Here is an 11,766-nt window from a genome sequence, read left to right as displayed (position 1 = left end):
TGCAAGCAGCAGATGCAAAGGAAGAGATTCATTTCCCCTAACATAAGCCATCTAAAAATTAAATGCTGATAGTCATCTTGGATTCTTTTTAAACCCAGATTAAAATAGCTGCTATGTGCAGGTCTGCCCTGCTCTCTCCCCAGAGATTACAGAAAGCACTCAAGTGCCAAAATTAAATAGGGGGCTGAAATTAAACCAGAGGTATCCCACCCTCAGCACAGCTCCTGAATGCAATGCCTTGTATCCAAAGCACACTGGAATCCCTGGAAAAATCACGGCTGTAATCCTGGAAGGGTGTTTGACTCCTCTGCTGCTGCTCAGGGATTCGGGGAGGTCAGGTTGACCTGAGGTGCTGTGTCAGCCCCTACCCAACCTGCCAGCACCCTTCAGCACAGCACAGCAAGGTCCATCTGCCTGGGCTCAAATGGAAAGGCAGAAGTGGAGAAGGTGCTCGTGCTCCCAAACTCTCTGCTGGGATCGATTTCTTGCGATATTTTTACTGTCAGATATCCTGAGCCCTACCAGAGCAGCATCACTCTGAAGGCGTTGGAACAAGCATCTCTGGGGTGCAAAGGCAGGAACTGCAGCAAAATCCTCAAAAAGGGTCTAACAGGGTGCAGAAAAATAGAACATAAAGAATTTAAACATGCGCCCCTGAGCAGCACCCAAAGCCGCGCTGCGGCAGAGCGGGCGCTCCAGGGAGCGGGAGAGCAGCAGGAGATGCTCCCTTGGCTGCCCAAAAGGCACCACCAGGAGACTCTGAGGCATCCAAGGCAGGGGAGGGAGAAGCCCTGGAAAGGAGCCCCGATTTTCATTTTTGTTGCTGGAGTCTTGCACTGCAAGGCTCGTGATCGAGGGCTCTGCCCATTTGAACACCCAGCTTCAGGGGGAGGCGGCGTGGGGAGCAGAGTGGGAGCAGACAGGGGACCAAGCTCATCTGCTTTTATTCTTTCTATTTTTTAATTTTTTTTTTTTTTAACGTGGCAGGTGCTGGTTTTCCATGCACGCTGCCAGCTCCACACACGCTTTTTTTTTTTTTTTTTTTTTTTTTCCCCTAACACGTTCCTTTGAGAAACAAAGGTTCGACGCAAAACGCTGCCCCTGATGAAATGTGGAAAGCGCCCGGTCTGGCTGCTGGTGAGTGCAGCTATTCATCTGACTAAGCAGCATTTGACATTTGGGCTTGGTGGGTCTCAAGTTTCCCTCTAGTAAGATATGGGCTGACTCCGCCGCAGCCAATCTCGGTCGGAGGCGCGGATGGTGCCGCAGGGAGGGAGGGAGGCAGGGAGGGAGGCAGGAGCGCATCCCAGACGGAGCAGCACCCACGGGCTGTGCGAGAGCGGCGCTGCGAGCCTGACCTCAGCTGCACCGCAGCCGTGGCACCGCTGCCCGGTCCTCCCGGACCTGCTGGGGATGCTGCTCAGCCGCCAGCTCACACCTTTTCTTTTTCTTTTCTTTTTTTTTTTTTTTTTTTTTTTTTTTAACATTTCTTCATGACTTCCACTTGGTTTTTTGCTTCTCTTCCCCCGTTTACCAGAGTTTTGTGTTTCCTGTTGCCCGCGTGGTTCATCTTCTGCTGTAACCGGAGGCAAGCGGAAGCTGTTTTACAAGAGCAGCACCGAGTTTCCCAGCCCAGGTTCGAACTTGGTGCAACACGCCCAGCAGCACAAAGGGAAATCCTTTCTGTCGGCCAGTGTTTCAGAATAAATCCAGTCAAACTGAAATCATACCAAAAGTGACAGGCTTGCAGAGCCGCTGGCTGCGCGCTGCACGGAGGCTGTGAGCTGAATCCACAACTCAGACATGTCCTCCCAGATGGAGAGAGTCCAAGCCAGACAACAATACCACAGCCCGGTCTTCTGAGAGGTGTAATCCACAAAAAATCCTTCTCTGGGTGGATGTGTCACTGCCCAAGCACAGAGAGCCAGCTGGATGGAGCTGGCATCTTTGCCTTTGATGAGTAAAGCATTAAGTATGATTTGGTAGAGACACTTTGTGGTACTGGGAAGATCTGTAACATCCTTTAATCTTTACATTTCTCTTTGCCTTTTGTGCTCCTCCTCCCAACCCCAAGATTTTTGCTTTAACTACAAGCAAGGACAAAAAGAAGGGAGCTGCAGCATAAATGACATGAATACTAAAATAAGTGCCATTTATAAATAAGGGGTTTTTAAGTATTACCAATTCCTGATGCAAGTACTAAACTCCTTGTCCACAAAATTTAAAAAGGGCTTGTACAATACAGTTTTTCAATGAGTAAAAATCCCTTACCACTTTATTTTGCACCAGACTTCTCAGGACTATTACTTGCAACATTGCCACAGAGTCTCCCAGCTCCTAACAGCACCATCCCCAAAGACCCACTTGTCACCCTCATTTCCACTTCTTGAGACTTTCTATTAGTGGAAATGAAATCTGCAGAGTTGCAAAGCTCATTGCATAACTTGTTCAAAAGGAGTTAGGAACAAACACAAACACATCTCGTGGATGACAATGAGCCCCTGGGAACCCTGAAGTCCCAACAGGCATCTACTCACTCCAAAAAGCTATCTAAGGACCCAACCCCAGCCTCACTGAGTGCAGGAAAAAAATTAAATCCAGACCACAAGTGCTGCGGAACACTGTAAAGCCATGGCTTATAGACTTTATTTGCCATGTACCCCCATTTGTTTGCTTCAGGAGCTGGATAGCCTCATCCCAGGATGGTTTTCTGCATGGTCCCTGGCTGCCCAAGAACTCAGGCAAAGCTCAGCCTGACTTTGAGCCATCCCTTGGTTGGAGGAGATGCTGAAGCCCTCCTGAACAGGGTCTCAGGGCATCAAGTCAGTGATCAGCCATGTGGTGGGACTGCAGGCATGCACAGGTCTCACAAGTGCAGCACGCTGTTGCAGTCCATGCAAGATGTGGCATGTTCCTCTGCTCCAAGTACACCCAAGATACTCATCTACTCTGCAAACACAGCCCGGAGAGTGCTCATGTGGACAAACAGGGGTATGAGCAGCCTTGAACACAAATATGGGTATGAACAGCCCTGCCTGAGCAGCTACACAGGAAACTCGGGGCATTTCAGGGATAAAACCGAGGTGTGACCTCTCCCAGGTCACCCCAGAGAACCTCTGCCAGCTGTGACACCAGTGCAGTGCACTCCTGCTGCCCTGCTCGGGCGAGGGCAGCATCCCCAGGGCCCTGAGCCTGGAGCAGCTCGCTCCACCCCATCCCTCCAGCCTGCAGCCCTCGGCTGAGGCAAGCACAGCAGCTGTGGGAGGAACAGAGCAGGTAGAACCAGTGCTCCCCACCTGCCAGGGAGCTTGCTGCTGAGCAAGACCAGGGGCACAGTCCAAAACAAACAGAGCAGAAACCACTTCTCCAAAGAACAGCTTGTCCATGCTGTTGAAACCTCGAGGATTACTGCAGAGCAGCCCTGTCCCAGCAGGCACCTCTGCTGGGCACACTCAAGGGCTGGAAGCACACCTGGAAAATGGAATGAAGAGGTGAAACCCAGGAGAAGGGCCTGCCTTATGCTACAGGCCGATCCTGAGTCCCACACGTTTGCTCTGGTTGTCTTTAGCAGGCACCCACGGGGAGGAGGCACTGACACAAACCCAGCTCTGAGCACTGACAGTGATGTTACTCTGCTTCTCACAAGGAAGAGGAACACAGGTTTTTCTCTCCCTGTTCCTCAGGAAGGGTGCAGGCCTCACTACTAATGGTTCCTTGTCTGTGCCACAGGAAGATGAGTAGGCTGAACCCTGCCCCACAGGGAAGCAGCAGGCTGGAAGGGGTTTCTTCCAGCACTACAACCACCATCTCTGACACCTCCCCGGAGGGCAGGAAGAACAGGGTGCTGCCCTTTAAAATCACATATAATTTTCCTTATTCTAGCACTGAGCTGCACAGCTACCACATAACCTGAGGGCTGAGACTGAAGGAGGCCTACCACATTCAGCAGTTACATTCACACAGGTGCATAATTGTGCAATAGTAGTTGCAAAAACTTCTATCATTCAGGCATCAAGGCCTGAAATTGGAGAAGAGAGGCCTCTTTTACTTCTTCTCAGCACAAGGTGAGCTTGGAGAACACCACCAACCTGCAAAAGCCAGTGATGCCTCAGCTCACACTGCATGGCCACCAAGCTATCAGCGCTGAGCACACACCTGCACAGGCAGCTGCCTAAGTCACATAAAACATTTTTAGAAATACAGTTGAATGTTATATTCGCCGTGTAGAGTCCTTAGAAATACAGTTGAATGTTATATTTGCCGTGTAGAGTCCTTGCTTTGTTTTCCTATCTCAAACTCTCATGGCTGAAAGGGGCACAGGCAGCTCCAATTGCAAGTTTACTAGCAGATTAACAGAAACCTTGATGAACGCCAGCATATTTCTGGCGGTTGATGTCCTAAAGGATTTTATTTATATGAAATCCATGCTTTAAACAGCTGATAGTCACTTCAAAACATGTCAAACTGACCCCTGTTCTGGCCTCAAAGGAGCTCACAAATCATAAATTTACGTAATAAATAAAACTTCCCCTGGGACAAACAACAGGCTGTGAAACGCACTCGTTCAGCAACTGCTGAGAACACTCATTTCCTAATCAGGCCCTGTGGATGCAGCACACACCAACTTAACCTTATCTCCCTTCATCTGGGACTCTGACTATGTGCTCACACAGCAGTTGTGCTCCTCCAGAAGCACCGTGGTGCTCAGGTGCCAGGTTTTTCAGAGATGAATCAAACACAGAACAGTGAAGAGCTACAGGAGCTACACAGGACCCGAAACCTGCCCGGCACAGCCCCAGCCCCAGCCCCATTCCTGGGGAATGAGGAACCTGGGCACTGAACACCTCTTCTGGCAGCCTGGAACCCTCTGTCAGATGCAGATCAGGAGCTGCTTCAGCTGTGGATGCTGCAGGTGACTGGTTGGAGTGTCAGGGGCTGAGTCACAGCACGGAGGTCCCCACCTGCAGCCCGGCAGTGGCAGGGGCCAACAGGAGAGCTCAGCTGCTCAGGAGCACTTTGGGAAAGAGCCATGTAGCCAGGCTGCTGCTGGAATAAGCTCAGGGGTTGGGGTATAACACGAGATCGGGGCCATGAACTTGAAAGTCAGGTTTTGGCTCATTATCTACCAGATTCTGACATCCACTGCATGGTGTGCTGCAGCTTTGTACCCGGCATTTGGTACATCCCTGATACCCCATCCCTGGAAACATCCAAGGCCAGGCTGGACAGGGCTCTGACCCACCTGATCTATGCAAGGTGCCTCAGCTTATTGCAGGGGGTTGGATTAGGTGTCCTTCAGAAGTCCCTGCCAACCCAAACTGTTCTGTGATTCCAGGGTATATTCCAGCACAATCAGTGGTAAATAATGGCTTGATGAGGTATCTCACATGGGAGGCATCTCAGAATTTTAACATACTCCATTACATATTTTTCATAGAAAAATATTTTTTTTTAAAGTTCAGATTTTATCCATCCTAATAGCTCTGCTCCCAGATTCTATCCAGGGCTTGAGGCAAAAACAACCTACTGACTTGAGCTCAGACTTTGCCCAGGGGAGCGTGTCCAGGAGAGCATGAGGAAGTGGGATAGTGGGAGCCCAGCCTTTGGGTTCCTGTGCTGTGCTCTGCAGTTTTGCACCTCCATTCCAAATGTCTCTTGCACTTGTGCAGGACATTCCTCGGGTCCACAGATGGGAGACAGCAACCTGGGATAGTGGAAGGTGTCCCTGCCCGTGGCAGGGGGTGGAACAAGATGGGCTCCAAGCTCCCTTCCAACCCCACACATTCCCTGGTTCTATGACAGGGGACCACCTGCAGTTTCAAAACAAATCAGAGAATCTCTGATACACAAAAATCTGGCTCCTGCTCTCTCTGAGAAGCAGGCGGAGGGATGAGAGTGAGTTCACTGCACCTTCATCAATCCCATGGAAAAGCCCATTCCGGCAGTGGCACCCCTGGCTGCTTCCAAACCTTGTGCCAAATAACTGCACCAATGCCCAAACCACACTGAGAACAAGGGAAGAGCAGGGAAAGAAAGGTGTAAAGAAAGGAAAAAGAGAACATCTATATGGTTAGAGCCCGAAGCTGCTTATCCTCCACCACACGTGCAGGGATGGGAGTCACTGACACTCCCCCTGCCCACCCAGGGGAGTCACAGTGAAATCCTCCTCTGAAGCCAAGTGATTTGGACTGGAATTACACAGGTGGTAGCAACATACCGCAAATTCCTTGGGTTTGGTTGGTTCTCAAGTCATCCTCAGGGAATCTATTTTTAGGCCTGCAACTGCATTTTTCCATGGCACTCCATGACCCTTCCTCCCACCCCAGTGCTGGGCAGAGCAGGAAAAGGCTGATGACAGAGACCAGCCCTCAAACAAACAGGACCTGAGCAAGGGGCACACCTGCTTTGCAGTACAAGAGTCATGGGCCTCCACCTGGAAGCTGTTTGAGAGAAAACAGCAGCACAGAGCCCTGCAGCACACACTTCTGCCCAGAGCACCAGCACTCAGGGTTCCCAATTCTCCAGGACAAAATGCTGCAGGTGGTGACAGAGGCAGGACACCCCTGGTGAAGGCACTCAGCACTTGAACCTCATACCTTTCTTAGAAACAGCATTAATGAATAAATACTACTGTTTGTGCAGCTGCATCCAATACCTGCCACAGTGAGTTCTTGGTTCATATCCATACTTGCCCTTTGTCTCAAGTTTAAACTACTCCAAGTCAATTTATACTCCATAACCTACTCCATACTCAGACTATTCCATATTCTACTTCCTTACAATCTCTCCTGGATCTAATTTGCAGACTGACACTTGCCCACTGTGACAAGTAGTCATTAATGTTCTACTTTTCGCTCACCACAATCCCACAATGCTTTTCTCCAGATTAGTAATGTTTTTTACCCTTCTAGCAACTGTAGATTTGCTGAATCACAGAGTCTTATGATTATTTTTAAGGTGATTTAGAAGTTTCTGGAGTCTGATGAATGTACTTTTATTAAAAAGAGCACATCTTTAGTTTGTACAGGTGAGGAAATTTAGCCTGGTGAGTGTCAGAAGACACTCCTGAAATTGAGTTATTTCATGCTCAATTCAATTAGTGCTCCAGTAAGTACAACTTCTCAATGCTCTGCCATCTCTTAAGTTCTCCCTCCCTTGTTAAATTTACGTTGTCTTCTGCTTCACACTCTAGATTTTTCAAATCCCTTTTCAAGACCTGAAAAATCTCTTTTTATAAATAACCACAGCAGAGGGGAAAAAGACTGTTGTGTAAAATACTCTCATAAGAAAAGCAGAAAGCCCAATGATTATATCATGTGTATCTTGTACTAGAGCTAAATGTTTATAAAAAGGGATTAATTTTTTTTTCCTCCCTGGCAAAGGCTAAAGTAAATACAATGCTAGAGAAAATATGTGACATGCACTCAACACTGAAGAAACATGTTTGGATACAGCACAGTGAGGAACTCGCAGAAGAATCTAACACCATAAAAATTCTGAGCTTTCAGCTTGCCGTCAGTGCTCAAATCTCTCAAAGTAAAACTTGGGTGAGTTTTCTTTGGAGATGTGGTCAGATGGTGCTTACAAGCTCCATAAACTGATTAATTAGTAGCAGGAATGAAAAACATTTCATAGGTTAGCAGAGGTTATCAGGCAGCAACACAGAAATGAGGGCACAAAGCCTTTCCCCTCCTCCTGCTTCCTGCAACCCCATAGCTCAGGTTTTGGCTCATAGATGCTTACTTGTTCTTTTATTTTTTGTTATTCGAAGTGCCCTGCTGCTAATGTGGAGGAGCTGGTGTGATGTCTGTGCTTGGGACAGACAGGAATTTGGGGTGCTGGCTCTTGGTGTCCAGGCTGGGCATCACAACCTCTCCAGACTGGCAGGTTCACTCCCAGAGCTTGCTGCCTTCAGCTTCTGCACAACAGCTCCCTGCCTCGCTGATTTTCAGAGATTAAAGCTCTGCTTTCACAATCATTAATGCCACATTTGGGCAATGCCTGATCTCACAGAAAACACATCCAGCCCAGGCAGGGTGTGAACACACGGCCCTGCTTCTGCTGAATCAGAGCAAGAGCATGATCACCAGAGGGAAATCAATAGCTGCTCTCGTTGAGTACCTGCCAGGAGGAGTCTGTCATGATGGCAATTTCAAATAGCTGTGGATCAGCAGCCTGGGATTACACCTGATCTGCCCTGCAATTCCTGCTCTACAGTGATGCTGTAGAGCATCACTGGCTCTACAGCTGGACTTGTTCTCAAAGAGTGCCCTCAAATAAGTCCAAAAACATTGCCTTTTGATCTTAACTCACTTCCATGAGAAATACTTATCCAGTATAAAACTAAAACCAACAACCATATGTGTAATTCAAACTTAGCTCATGCTCCAACACACCTGCTGAATTTACTTTTTCATTTAAATGTACCAAAGTCAGAAAAGACATGACAGCACTAGATTCCTTGTAGCTGCTTCCAGAAGGGGGGAAATGCATCCCTGTTACTAAACCCTTAGCTTTGAGCTCTCAGAAGGATTAATTTCCCTTCTGATCCCCCTCAGCATCCCCCTGCAGCATCCCAGTCAGACAGCACAGACTTTGGCAGGTGGAGAGGCCAGACAGAGCCCTGCCCAGCTTAACAGCATCACACCAGATGGAAAACGTCTGGATTTGCAGATGGAGGAAGAGCTTAATAGAAATACTCTCACGATGAGGTGAGACTTCCCCAAAAATGTGCACTTTAGGAGCTTCAACATGTAATTTTTTATACACAGAATGCTACACAACATCCCATCTTCATTGCTGGAGCTTCACTAGCAGTGCAGCAGAACTGCTTATATCTAATCCAGAAAGGAATGCAACAGGTAAGTCTATCTCTGTCAGGCCTCTGTACCTTCTCCCTCTCTCTCACATACAGTTGTTTAGGATTAAGGTTTAATAGCTTTTTTCCAGGACCAAGGAACCACAGAATCTATTCTCTTCATCTCCTGCCAGACGTAGCACTCCAGTGATCTCCCCACAAACTGCAGTTGGGACCCTCTCTGTAAAACACCAAATGCTCCCCAATGCCCTTGGAGTCCAGAAGCTCTGGGATGCAGAGCAGCACTGACGTGCTGGTGTCGTGGCAGCTGCCTGTTTAAAAACCATAAAAAGAGAAACGGGGCCTGAATTTTCAAGTGTTTCCAGTTTCAAGGTTTAATCCATCAAGCACTCAGGAGAAAGGCTGTGCTACTGCAGGGAGTGCAGATGCTTTTGCGAGGCTGGGACAGCTGCAGGGTGTCTAAAACACTCCACCCAGTGGCAGAAAGCTACACCCGCCTGAAAAAGTAAATCCAGCACAGTTCTACACAGGCAATAAATCCCACACGTGCTTTCTTTCCCCACACAGTTAAAAAAAAAGAAATAAATTAACATTTTCGTTATACTGCATAATAGAGACTATTCACACAAAGAATACAACTGAGCCTAAAAAGGGGAGGAAAAAAAAAGTATTCACTCAGTACATTCAAAGTATGTGATTATCCCTCTAAAATCAAACACATTTCTTATCTCCCATTTCTTCCAGGACACTCAAATTCCCGTAATCCCAACTGCTCTCAGCAGAGATGCCTTAATTTCCCAAAGGCAGAAACACAGTTCTACCATTGTTATATCCAGGAAATCAGAGAACATAGCTGGGAATTAGTACAAGGATCAGGTATTTCTGCTGTTATTCTGCAATAAATGATAGAGCTTACTAGCAAAGACAAGCTCAGACCAAATCCTCAAGGCTCAGCACTCCTATGTAATGTAGAAGATTGGCTCAGGAATCAAACATCAATGCTTCTGCTCATCTTTAATGATAACTCAGCATGAAAAAAGCCAGTATTTTGAATCCCTGCCCATGGCACTGGGGTTGGAAGTAGATGATCTTTACTGTCCCTTCCAACCCAAACCATTCTGTGATTCTGTGATTCTGAAGCACAGCAAACTGTGTTTGTGTAGGGCCTAGCACAGGACCTGGTTTTGGCCTTCTGGGAATGCCATGCTCTAGGCTCGGAAGTGAAATCAGGAACTACAGAAGAGGAATGCAGAGGGATTGTCATTGGTCTCAACCATTTAACAGTTTAATTTGCACAAAGAATATTTTGATGGGATATTGGGAATTAGGAATTGCTGGCTGGGAGGGTGGGCAGGCCCTGGCACTGGGTGCTCAGAGCAGCTGTGGCTGCCCCTGGATCCCAGGCAGTGCCCAAGGCCAGGCTGGACCAATCTCATCTGGTGGAAGGAGTCCCTGCCCATGGCAGAGGCTGGAATGGGACAGTCTCCAAGGTCCCTTCCAACTAAACCATTCCATGATTCCACGAGCACATCCCTCTGACCTGGCTGACCTCAGCTGGGTGATGTGAAAGAAGCTGCAAGTGCTAGAGCTGCACTGCCTGAAGTCCCAGTAACTTCATGGGAAAGGATTTTTCACTGCCTCACTTTTGTGTGACAAAGCCTCTCAGCCTCTTCAGTTCTCACAGAAAACGAACAGGATAAAAATGGAACGATATGGGAATAAGCAGTTGGCTCACATTGAAAAGAAAGGTTACTGGCAGGAGGATGTACATCATCTGTGCTGATAACACATTTGTCAAGGTATCTGGAAGCTGTTTATGCATAAAACGTTCTCTGGAAAATAAGGTGGACATCATGATGCGTTTTGCAGAAATTACGCCATAATTCAGGATGACCAAATGCAGCTCTCATGGCTAGAATTACACATGAATCTCAAAAATGTGAGTGATAAAAAGGGGAAATGAAACCTTGTGTGCTAAATAAAGCACATGAAGGGGATTTACTGTAAACATACAATGATGAGCTCAGAAAGAACTGCTATTGCACAAGGAAAAGATCCTGGAAAAACTTATCCAGTTCTCTGAAAACGAGAATTCAGTGATCATCCACAGCCAAGAATTGCCCATAAATTCCTCCATGAGGACAAGGAGAGGAGCAGCACCCATCCATGATCTCTGTGACCAGTGACCAGACCTAAGGGAATGACATGAAGCTCTGTAAGGGCAGGTTTAGGTTGGATATCAGGGAAAGGCTCTTCCCCATAGGGTGCTGGCACTGCCCAGGCTCCCCAGGGAATGGGCACGGCCCCAAGGCTGCCAGAGCTCCAGGAGCCTTTGGGCACCACTGCCAGGGATGCTCAGGGTGGGATTGCTGGGGGTCTGTGCAGGGCAGGAGCTGGGCTGGGGGATCCTTGGGGGTCCCCTCCAGCTCAGATTATTCCATGCTTCTACAATTCTAAGAAGAAACAGGGAATTATTTATTGGTTATTACAGAAAGCACTATTGGTTATTAAATAAAAATCCTCCTGCAAAAGATGTGGCAAAATCCATGTGGCAAATGTTTTCTGAGCAGTGAAATCCCAGTAATCCCAATCTAATCTACCACGATAAGAGTAGAAAGAGGAAAACAGATACAGTATTAGATAAATATCTGGTTTGCTGCCCTACGGCAGCTTGGTTGGTTGGAGATTTTTTTAATCCATATAAACAGTGCTAAATATCTACAGTTTTTAAAGTCACTGCACCCATGAAAACCCCTGGGAAGGTGATCAGCATACTTCAATTGTTATCCACCAGCTGTAGTAACACTTGCCTTGACCTGAATTTCCTGCTAGGCTAGGCAGACAGGTTTGAGTGGCTTTCACAATCCTCCCATGCCAGCAGAGTGGCAAGAAGCGGTTGTAGGTAAGGAATATTTGACAGAGGATGAGAAGGAGTAAAGGCTGAAGCC

The sequence above is a fragment of the Molothrus ater genome, chromosome Z, assembly GCF_012460135.2.
Source record: "Molothrus ater isolate BHLD 08-10-18 breed brown headed cowbird chromosome Z, BPBGC_Mater_1.1, whole genome shotgun sequence".
Lineage (NCBI taxonomy): Eukaryota > Metazoa > Chordata > Aves > Passeriformes > Icteridae > Molothrus > Molothrus ater.
The sequence above is the reverse complement of the archived record's forward strand: the minus strand, read 5'-3'. Positions refer to the sequence as shown.